The sequence below is a fragment of the Perna viridis genome, chromosome 15 (assembly GCF_037379345.1).
Source record: "Perna viridis isolate PV_CMFRI_1.1 ecotype Kerala chromosome 15, ASM3737934v1, whole genome shotgun sequence".
NCBI lineage: Eukaryota > Metazoa > Mollusca > Bivalvia > Mytilida > Mytilidae > Perna > Perna viridis.
The window spans coordinates 13,214,830-13,226,976 of NC_142459.1; the positions used below are offsets into that span (position 1 = coordinate 13,214,830).

Sequence of the window (12,147 nt, forward strand, 5' to 3'; positions counted from 1 at the left end):
AAATATAATCGAAAAATGTTGCAATTTGAAAAGATAGCCTTAACACCAAGCTGAACCATTCGGAAATTTCTTGCCGAAACTACACGTGCTATACTTCTCATAATTGGGTTTCTGAGGATGCTACCCTCCATGTTCCCAATTTTTTTATGGAGGAGTCTGTGTTGTTCATTTACTGATTTAACGTGTTAGTTTAATTAATTTGAATCCTTTGTTGTAAGTGTATGTTTTCCGTGTGTAGGCCTTATCTTAGGAATATGTTCTTTTGATGTCCGCTCGAATGTTGTTTCCATTGATTACTCTGCAATAAAGCACCAAGAAAAGCATAATAAAATCAGAGGAAAACAGCAGTACTAGCAATATGTATTAAATAGTAGTATTTCAAAGAGTCATTCAAATTCTGTATTATGCGATACACCCCAAAACAGTCTACACATTTTCATATATTTAAGTTCCTTTATATGTCTATATGATGAAATGTATAATCGTACAATCATTAAGTCTGCTCTCAGCGGATTATCCACATTAAAAATCATACAGTTTCTGTTGTATTTTATTGTCCTTTACATAGTAATCCCCCGTAATTGTGAATTTACAATGTATTCTATATATTTTACATCTTTTCATATTTTCTGTTTACTTAAACATTTTAAACAAAGTGTCAAAAGTAAATCTATGTAGGCTTTCGAACCATGAATCCCATTTTGCATGATTCTTATCTTGCTTCTTAAAACATGGCAAAACTTCACAGATAATAATTTAAATCATTCAAAAGGACATTTATGATTTAGGCCGAGTTTACCGATACATCCTGTTGTTTTTTTATTACATACCTTATTACATATTTCACAACACCAAAGTATAACATCATTCAATCATGGTATACGGCATGATGCCATTGATATATAAGCGGGCAGCAATTGCAAAATCATTGGCAGCACCATCATTTTTTGCTGTTCTTATTTATTCTTATCGAAGGCTAAGACCCCCCCCCCAAAAAAAAAAAAAAAAAAAAAAAACATAAGCAATTTCCATTGACTACTATATGTCAAACAAATACATGTACATATAGAATATATTTAAATGTAGAGATGAACTGTACCATGTTTCCCTGTAGATAATATTTTTTCGATGAAGTCAATTAAGCACTGTGAATAAGTTGAGATGATTTTAAAACATCACATTAGTATTAGTGACGTAATACGAACAAGAAAAACATGATTGTAGTAAACATCTGCTACCATTGTCAGAGAAGTGGTACATGATAAGGTGATGTAAAGAAAAAAAGTCAGGCAAGAAATATTGTTTTTCATGATATTTGCCATATTATTTTTCAATACTTCGATAAGTAAAATGTGTCCGTGTTCCATTCAGTTACTTTTTAACTTTGAGAGCATATTATCTAAAGAGTAATCAAGGGAACCAAGATTCTAGCGGAAATCAAATTAATGTGATCCAGGGACAAAGATCAGACAAGGAAACAGACACACAGAAAAAAAACCCATAAAATAACCAAAACAATACATGTACGTACAAAGCAACGAAAGTAAAAAAGCAGCTCGGATACCACTTAAAACTGTGAACATGAAACTGGCGCACCAGTAAAAGATAAACAGGAGAGAAAGAGAGCAAACAACTTTCTACTTCACCAATTGGTATTGCACGAGACATAACATTTATACATGCTATAATCGGCATACAACAAGCATTTCACAAAATAAAAATAAAAAATAAATCAAAAACAAAAACAAAAAACAAAAAACAAAACAAAAAACAAAAACAAACAAAAACAAAAATTAAAAGGAAATAAAATACAAAACAAAATAAACAAAAACAAAAACAAACAAACTTTTCTACAGATCAATATAATATAGATCAGAAGGTACGGAGTTTTTTTATGTTATCTGACTTGTTTTTCCCACAATAATGATGACATTTTTATTTTAAAAGCAGACAACTTTAAGAGCAAAATATGACAAATATATTTCGTCTTGAGAAGGATAAAGAAAAGAAAACTCTTGACACCAGTGATTTTTGCATTGCAATTAATTTCATTAAAATCCTTTTAGGCATTCACTTAAACAGAATGACATCAAACAAAGTTACTCAGATGCTAACATAAGATTTAAACACATTTTAAAATGATTTGTAGGAGTTGTGCCCCTTAACCTCGGTTAACCTCCTTAAATAAATACAGATAGCTTTTAGGGAATAAATAATAATAAGTATTAATGGATTGTCAAGCGGCTTAGATATGACTAATGTATAAGTGAGAGTCGCAAAAAAAAAAAAAAAAAAAAAAAATCCGATAACAACCATAACATGCTAAAACAGAAAGGGAGGCTCGATATTTTGTTATCAAGTCTTTGTCAGGAGCGACTGATAGGAAATGGTAAGAGAAACATGTACTTTTTGATTATTCTCGTTTGTGTACAAAGTTTGGAGTATCACTAGTATTTTTCATCTCGTGTTGGAAATATTGGAAATTAAAGTTGTATGTTTTACAATTAAAAAAGTGATTTTTACCAGGTTTTGTTTCACTTCACGGACGCAATTTTATATGCGAGTAACAACATTCCAGGTATAATCAATATACACCTTAATAAAATTTCACGATGCCCTGTTGCGAATATGTATTGTTCTACGTCTTACCAATCCAGTTAATGAACAATCATGCGGACATTTAATAACCTTTTTAGAAAAAAATGTTTAAGCATCGTTTTTAAAGCAACTTCCGGGTCTTCTGTGCATTATGAACCGCATAAATAAATAACGTATACTGCCGATGGAGACTTTTCGTCACATCCAACTAAATCATTTAACAAAACACTGATATGATTCCTGACATTTGATAAGGGTTATATTTTATTCTCAGAAATAACTGTAAACAAATGCAAAACAAAGATAACTTGTGATTCATTAATTCACAAGGTAGGCTTAACCACACAAAGAATGTGTTTATTACCCTTTTCTGTCAAAAACACAGAACCTACTTAATCAAGCAGGAATACATCTTGTAATCAGATTTTGTATGTCACATAGTATCATGGGTATAAATACCAAGGTTTTTATGCAAAAAATCACATCTGTCGTATTAAGCAGGAACAAAAGGTGTTCTAACATTTGGAAATAACTTTGGAGTCGGTATGAAGCTATCCTTCTTCGTTTTGCTCATAGCTGTTGTATCAGTCATCACCCTGACTGCTGTTGGTATGTACAACGAATCCACAATTATGTAGTGTTGTTTTACGGTCTCCGAAGTAGTAAAGGGTATTTGAAGGTGACGTAAACTTCTTTTTGTAGCAAAAGCTAGACATGCCCTTTTACGGACTAACCTATTTAACCTTTGCATACATTATTGGGTTATGAAATATCTGCATGAAAAATAAGGAAGTATTCTCGAGGAAATCAATATGAATGAGTTTTACTTCTAGGTTTTTTCATTCTAACTGTACAAATAAAATTCAGATACTGCCAATGTCAGACGTGATTCATGGTAGTTGAAATAACTACCGAAAAATAAACAATGCCCTTTACATAACATTTTCTTTTCTATATCTAGATATTCTGTATTGTTTTATGATATTCATACATTAATCTTCCATTTAACTTAATCAAATGAAACCCACTCAAGAATGATAATGCTTGCAAAGTGCAAATGTCTTGTACATTCTGTTTTTTATGCTTTATCTCAAAAGCACAACATCCAAATGAAAACAAGATAAGACTGGTTATGTTATCAGAAAACAAGAGATTGTGAGTTTTATGGGTTTTTTTTACATGGATGAATCATCTCCTGACTGCATTTCATAAAGACTGCCTGGTACTAACGTTCTGTATATTATTTTGATGATATGATGTACTTTTCAGTAATATATCGGCACATGTAAGTTCATTTGACAGAAGACTGTATTTCCCAATATTTTGAAGATTTTGTGAATGAGATAATACAATAATAGGGTTTTTTTTATATGTCACCTGCTTGTATACTCTGAATTATACAACAGTTATATAAGTTGGAGGTATAGGGCGGTATAAAACTGTGAATAATCCACCATAGCCATCCGGCCGTGGAAGACTCCACAGGGTAGTCAGGACGTTGAAAAAAAATTCCAGTCCGTTATTCCATTAGAAATGTCAGTACCACGTCAAGATATTACGGTTGTTTCCAACATTTCTGTTTTTGCACTTATATTGCCATTTATCATGCGGACTTTCTTTTTTATTGTTTTTCTTCCTTTTGATTATGGCCTGAAATTTATCAGTACAATAGTTTCTTATTAGTCTGTTTTCAATATGAATGATATTGAAATGACATCATTGTCATCCGACCGATTTTGTATTGTGGTAATCTTTCCATTAAACTGATATTGAGCATTGGACAATTGGGAATAAGACAATAAGGCAATTCGGAATGGGACATTTGCCTAGTTAAGAGTCGAAACGGTACTAATTGAGAACACATTAATTAAAAATTTATTTACCTCATTGATATATGTAAAATATTGTATTAAGAAATTGTAATAAAACGATTTCTTACCGTGCACAATCCTTGTTTAGGTGAAAATTGATTGTTTAAATTTTTATGTTTCATCGGCGTGTAAAAGCATTTGCCATAGTATATGTTCAATGAATACGACCGGCTAACACTTTTACACGGTGATTAAAAATCAGAAATGAAACATTCAATTCTAATAAATACATATCATAGGTACGAAAATCTGGTGCTGCCATGACCTCTATCACATTCCCCGATTGATGCGAGGCATTTTGCAGTTCCAAGTTAACATTTTGCAGATCCAAATTGACATTCTCATTTTCAGTTGACATTTCTCAGTTTCATCTTGAAATGTATCGCAATCGGGAAATATTAAAGAAGTTATGGCACTACCGTATTTTATATATATATTTCTTTTTTATTTCTATTTGAAATTACATATACACGAACATAGAAAATAAGAAATACACATTCACTAAAAGTTGTCCCCTAAATTGTTGTCGTGACCTATTTAGCGCGAAGATGTTTTTCATCGACACATAAAACATCATGCGGGTAAAGCAGATTAACCAACGAGATTAACATATTTCACTGATGTGCAAAATGAATGTAATTTTATAGATATTGAATGATGATTAATATAAATGGCGAATAGAACATGGGAAATAGGGCATGACGAATAGGGCATGTGGGAAGGGGCATAAGGAAATGTAATATGGGGACAAAGGGGGAAGTTTGTCCAAAAACAGAGCTTTTTGTATACAGCCTACGGGATATATTCTTTATACAGTCTTTGATTACAAAGGTATACAATCTTGGTGTCATATACTTGGACATTTGGTAGACGTGAATTTGTTAATGTAACCTTCTGAATTAACGAATTTTACTATGCACTTTATTTTAAGAATACTAATTATGTTATGTACAAATGTACTCGTGTAAGCAATACAATGATTTTTTCATGAGAAATTAAATGATATTGTAGTGTAATTTGTATGTACTTCAATTAATGTACACATGTAATCTAAATTACAGACGCATCCGATGATTACTATGAAAAAGGACGATTGAACAAAAAGGGAGTTAAGGTAAGTAACTGAAAACGTTCATTCGTAATGAGCTTGCCACTTATCAATGTGCGTGATTTCAGTTTGAAAATGATAGAATAGTGAAGATAAGAATGAGATGTTTGTCTTATCGTGACAATTGGACAAGCTGTATGCAGACGCTTTAGCACATACAAAATATGAACTTCTTAACCAGTATAAATCGCTGTGACTATCACAATGAGAGATAAACTCCATGTAAAGAGGTCTTGATAAAGTTTGGACTAGATATGTTGAAAATTGAACATGGTTTACAAACATAACAAGCAGTTGTTTGCTTTATCACAATATTGCATGTTGTGGATATTTCTTTTAACAATTTTAATATATCTAATGATTTTGTAGTGATGGTGGTACATTTGTTAACATTATGAATATTTCTCTTCCAGTCTAAAAGTGGCAGTAGTAGCAGTAGTAGTAGTGACACAAGTGGAAAGAAAAACAAGAAAAAATTATCACCAAAGAGTTACGACGACCCTGTGGTGTATGAGTGAATGGTGATGATAAAAAATATCACAAAGCAACTTGTGATCCAATTTTCTTTCTGAATAAACTACAAAGAAAAAAGTATTTTGTTGCATTTCAACTAAATTGACACTAACAGCTATGCAAATCTTAGTTCATTGAACATTGTTTGAACATCGCGTTCAGGGTCAGTACAATTACTCTCAGCTATATTCAGGCGATGAACATGAAAGGAATGATAAAATGAAAATGAAAAAAATGAAATGAAATGGATAATGGGGTCGATAAATTTTGATTTCCACAAGATAAAAGGGGAGATGGGTATGGTTGGGCAATTTATCCCCCTGTGGCGGAGCACAAAGGTTCCTACTCCTATCGAATACCACAGCAGGGTTCTTTAACGTGCGAGGAACGTGGCATCTTTCCCAAAACGGTGCACCACTATGGTTTGCGGTCAGGTTTGCCGTATAATAGCCTGACAAACCCAGAATGTAACACGTCATGTCAATTTAAATGTACTTTGAACTAGAAAAGCCGTGGATTTGTCTCAACAAAGTAAACTACTCTTTCACTACTTTATATTGTCATAAAGAGGTTACATTTTAGTAGAATACAGACAAGCTACATTGGAAAAAAATAAGAGGTTCTTTCATTCGCCTTGGAACATGTTTCAAATTCCATTTTCAATATGGCGCCATTTTCTGTGCAAATATATGTGTATGCAATGTTACATGTATGTTTTACAATCGTTTTTTTTTTTTTTTAAATTTGTTCAATTGTTTTTAAGTAGCAGTCTTTCTAAAATTCAGACAGAAGGTAATTCGAGTAAGTCAAAACCAACCGAATTCAGTTTTAATTCTCGTTCAGATTGATTGATTGATTGATTGTTGGGGTTAAACGCCCAAGCAGCAATATTTCAGCTATATTCAGGCGATGAACATGAAATGATGATGATTGTGATAAAATGGAAAGAGGGATAGGAACAAGGATAATAGGGACGACAAATTTGGATTGCCACTAGAAAAAGGGGGGTTGGGTAGGGTCGGGCAATTTAGCTTTCTGTGGCGGAGCGCAAAGTTTCCTATCGAATACAACAGCAGGGTTCTTTAACGTGCGAGGAACGTGGCATCTTTCCCAACATGGTGCACCACAATGGTTTGCGGTCAGGTTTGCCGTATTATAGCCTGACAAACCCAGAATGTAACACACCAGGGGTACTCTATTCCACAACCTGTGGCACACATCCCAGTTGCTCTGTGGGCAGAGCGCCTAGCCCCGGCTATGTTTCTAAGCACTATTTAGTCGCCTTTTACGACAAGCTTAGCGCTGCTGCATGCCTATTCTTTTGACACCCGGACCTGCACGGGGCAATTTGCCATTCAGAAACTAATACTGATCACATAAACAGTCTGAGGTGTTGGTTGTTGCGTTTAAGAGATAAACATTATATAGATTGTACATGTAATTGGCACTTTGCAAGTATTATCGTTCTCGATATCTTTCCATTTGGTTGATTTTAGTGGGAGAAAAAAGTAAGATTTTCTCGAAATCTGAATACAGAAATAATTCTTGTAATGTAAAAATATAGCATATATGGACTAAAAAAAAGTTCAGTGGGTTTTTCTACATCATGAATCGTTTTACCATTGGCAGTGTCTGAATTTTATAAGATCTGGTACTTAAGTTTGAAAATTTTAATACAGAGAAACTAATCTAAATCCTGAGTTATCCCAAACCCACACTGCTTGAAGTCCTTTGATATCAAGTTAAATTTAATTAACCCCTGCCTTAACGAAACACATTTGAAGAAAAGGATTCGGAATAGACCGGTTTCACTATACATCAGCTAACAAATTACAATTATATAAGAGTGATCAAGGGAACCAAGATTCTATCGGAAATAAAACAAAATGTAATCAATGGAGAAAGACCAGATATTGAAAAAAGACAAACACAACAAAGAACACAAAATAAACAAAATAATATAAACAAAAAAAAATAAAAAATAAAAATAAAAATAAATTAGCAACTTGGATTGTACTGAAAACTTGGAGCATGGACGAGGTGCATCGGTGAGGTAAGTGTCCTCTGCTGTTCTAAAACACCCACAGAGTTGCTCATAACAAGTAAAGACCAGAGTAGGCAAAGATATCATCACAAAAAAGTTTTAGATCCCCTAGGACAATATGTACTTGTTTTTAGACTTTGATTTTAGATTTTTTATAATAGCCTTTATGTTCGTAACGAATTACCATATTTTCATTATGAAGATATAACCTTTTTTTTCTTCTATCTTCCCGGGTTTTGTTTATGTTGTCATTTGATATATGAACTTTCCTTTTTTCTGATTTTTCCTTATGACTCGTTTGCTAATTTATATCGATGAAAGAGTAATCAAGGGAACCAAGGTTATAGAGGTAATAAAAAAAATGTAATCCAGGGACAAAGACCAGACATGGAAAACAGACATACACAACAAAGAACATAAAATAACTAAAATCATACAAAGTAACAAAAGCAAAGGGCAACTCGGACTCCCCTAAAAACTGGGAGCATGGACCAGGTCCACCGTTAGGGTAAGCGTCCTCTGCTTTTCTGGAAACACCTGCCGAGTTGATTATAAAAAGTCAAGTCCGGGGTAGCTAAACGAGGAAAGACTCATCTTAAGTACAGTTGTTTTGTTTGTTTGTTTGTTTGTTTGTTTGTTGGGGCTTAACGTCCGAGCAGCAATATTTCAGCTGTATTCAGACAATGAACATGAAATGGATGATAAAATGAACATGAAATGATAAAAAAGCATGGGTCACAAGGATAATAGGGTCGACAAATTTTGATTGCCACTGGAAAAAGGGGGATGGGTAAGGTTGGGCAATTTAGCCTCCTTTGGTGGAGCGCAAAGGTTCCTACTCCTATCGAATACCACAGCAGGGTTCTTTAACGTGCGAAGAACGTGGCATCTTTCCCAACACGGTGCACCACTATGGTTTGCGGTCAGGTTTTCCGTATTATAGCTTGACAACCCCAGCATGTAACACGCCAGGGGTACCCCATTCCACCACCTGGGGCACACATCCCAGTTGCTCTGTGGGCAGAGCGCCTAGCCCCCGGCTAGGTTTCTGAGCACTATTTAGTCGACTTATACGCCAAGCTTAGCACTGCTGCAGGCCTATTCTTTTAACACCCGGACCAAGTACAATTGTTGGTTGTTGCATATTTAAATACAAAACAAGTAACTTTTTATGATTCATACTTTACAGACTAAAAAAGAAAGTTATTTTAACAACTTTATTGTATTAAGGGTCATGAATAAAAAAAAAACAAAAAAAAACTTCCTGGTATACAATGTAACAGATCCGACCATGGACTTGTTATCTATGTTATCCATATAGTCGAAAACCATTTCGTTTTGTCGAAGAAACAAATGTAACAACAGAACTTTGAGGAAATTTAACTCCTAATTAAACGAATATGCTGACTGTATAAAGGGCAGTTTATCTATCTCCACTTTGCAAACTGATTAACTTACCTTGACATAGTTTTTGTTTGTTTTTGTTTTTGTTTTTATTTCATTTTTCCAAATCTGTGGTGACATTTTATGAGAGACCTATCCGATGTTTTAAGAAAAAAAAAAAAAAAAAAACTTAGGACGATAACTCTACCTATAGCTCATTTTTTTTCTTTGAATGTGTTACTTTGGTTATTTTATTGGTATTTTTTTTTTTGTGTGTGTTTATATTCTGTGTCTAGTCTTTATTCTTAGCATTTGTTTTTCTTGAATTTTCTCTAGAATCTTGATTACATATATATATATATATATTGTATTGTAAGACTTGGAAAAAAGATTGCACAATTATTTGCGATAATCCATAATATAGTTTTCAAGTTATGAATAGAATACCCAGAACTTCCTTGTTCAATATTTGGACAAGGTTTTAATTTTATTATTACACGTTGGCATTTTTTAAACAATCAATCACTTTTTTAGGGAGTAACCTACACGCAAGCATTATATTAAAAGTCAAATTAATACGGTAGTTTTATTTATATTGGATAAAATAAAATACCAGACCTGTCACAAACCCAAGTTATTAAGTAAAAAAATCATAATTGATTGTTCATTATAAATAAGTAAAACGCAGTACAATCAAAGTAAATTTAGGACGGGTTTAATAGATATGCAATCCCGATCAATGGTTAATTCTACTTTCCCTCTTTCATTCCTCCTTCTTGACGGCTTTATCTGGTGCCATTTCAATCGTTGAGAGGAAAGTTGATTACAAGAGCAATCAAGGAAACCAAGGCTATATCGGTTATCAAAAGAATGTAATCCAGGGACAATGACCAGACATGGAAAACAGACACGACAAAGAACATAAAGTGACTAAAATCATTCATACAAAGTAAAAAAAAGCAAATGACGAACTCGAACTACATTACAAACTGGTGCATGGACTAGGTGCACCGGTAGTGTAATCGTCCCCTGCTTTCCTAGAAACACTCGCCGAGTTGCTCATAAAAAAGTCAAGTCCGGGGTAGTCGAACGAGGACAGAAAAAAAATATGACACGTTGAACAAATCCGTTTTCATAGCTCAGATGGATACACCATAACGAAACCTCGACATACAAAATCGTAATTTCAACAAAACTATACATTAATGTTTACTATAAATTTTTTTAACTTATTTTTTTCAATATAAGCCGAGTACTTTAAGATGAATCGAAGTATTTAAAGTCAAATATTTTACTTTTAGACAATTGCTGGAACGGAATATTCCAGATAGTGAAAGTTAATACCTTGTGTTTATATTTTATTATTGGATGTAACTTTGCTAGATCGCAATTCAATGGTTCGTATATTGGTTGTGTATATTCTGGTTAAAGAGTGTAATTAAGGGAATCAAAGTTCAAGCAGAAACCACAAATATATAATGCAAGGAAAACACAAGACAGGAAAAACAAACAAATACATCATAGAAAATCAGATAACCAAAATAACACGTACAAATAAGCAGATTCTGTCGGTCTTTCGAAGCATTTAAAACGCATACCAAATTTGTTATAAATTTTTTTAGTCCGGGGTAAATAGAAGTGAAAAAATAGAAACCGTGACATTCGAACAAATCAGTTCTGTATGGTGCAGATGGATACATTCTTGGTGACGACCGTATAATTTCTGTAGTGACGACTTTAATCATGTAGGAACATGACCCTGTCTCAAAAGTATTATTGTAAAAAGTTTTCATACGTAGGCGCTGAAGTGATGTATCCTCAGATGAACGGAAAGTTGACAATACGGAATAAAAAAGTCATCGCAATTGTCGTTTTGGTTTTGTTGATAGTTTTTTCTTTACAATAGTTCTCTAAGTGTAGGGTCGAATATGATACTGAAATCATAGTGTGCAGTTTTTTTTTTTATCTCAAGTTCTTCGGGATAGGTGCGATGTATATAATCCATGATTCTATGATTGTTTAAAGAAACCGAAATCAAATCTCGCAACTATGTTTCTTCTTTTGGATCACATCCACTATCGAGTTAGCCTCATAAGAGAGAAGAAATAGGTCAGCGGGTAGCGGTGGCTAATTTCTTCCCATTTAAATACCAATACTTTGCTGAAAAAAGTATCTACCACGCCTGACAAATATGTTGTCGATCACATGAAAGTTCCATGAAATTTTATAAAATCTTCGGTATATTTAAAAGACGATTTGAAATAGTTATTTTAACAAACTATGAGGAATACAAATTTTTAATTGGGAAAGTGTTAATAAGTTATCAAATGTGTGAAACATTCAATAAATTATTGATATGTGGTTGCATTATGCAAAATAAGAATTAATATGTTTTGTTATACTGGCCAGAGAGAAGATTCTCATATAACCAAAATTTTAATTCTCAGTGAAAATCTTTGTATGATAGCTCATTATAGAGAGCAAATTATTAGCAACCTGTTAGACGTTTTTTTTCATAAAGTTTTGGCATGAAATTGTTTCATAAAAGGGGCGAAAAATCGATTGTCAAAAATCACTTGAGTGTGAGAACTAATCCTTCACAAGTAAGCCTTCTGATTGGATTTTTCATT

General features: G+C 33.2%; 1 long non-coding RNA gene across 1 annotated transcript; it reads left to right on the forward strand.

The window, feature by feature from the left end:
* The first annotated feature begins 3,096 nt into the window (after positions 1 to 3,096).
* On the forward strand, positions 3,097 to 6,105 carry LOC148597005 (uncharacterized). The gene is made up of 3 exons (XR_015919033.1): positions 3,097 to 3,207; positions 5,531 to 5,583; positions 5,991 to 6,105. It is a non-coding gene; the product is annotated as an uncharacterized LOC148597005 (long non-coding RNA).
* Positions 6,106 to 12,147: the final 6,042 nt, after the last annotated feature.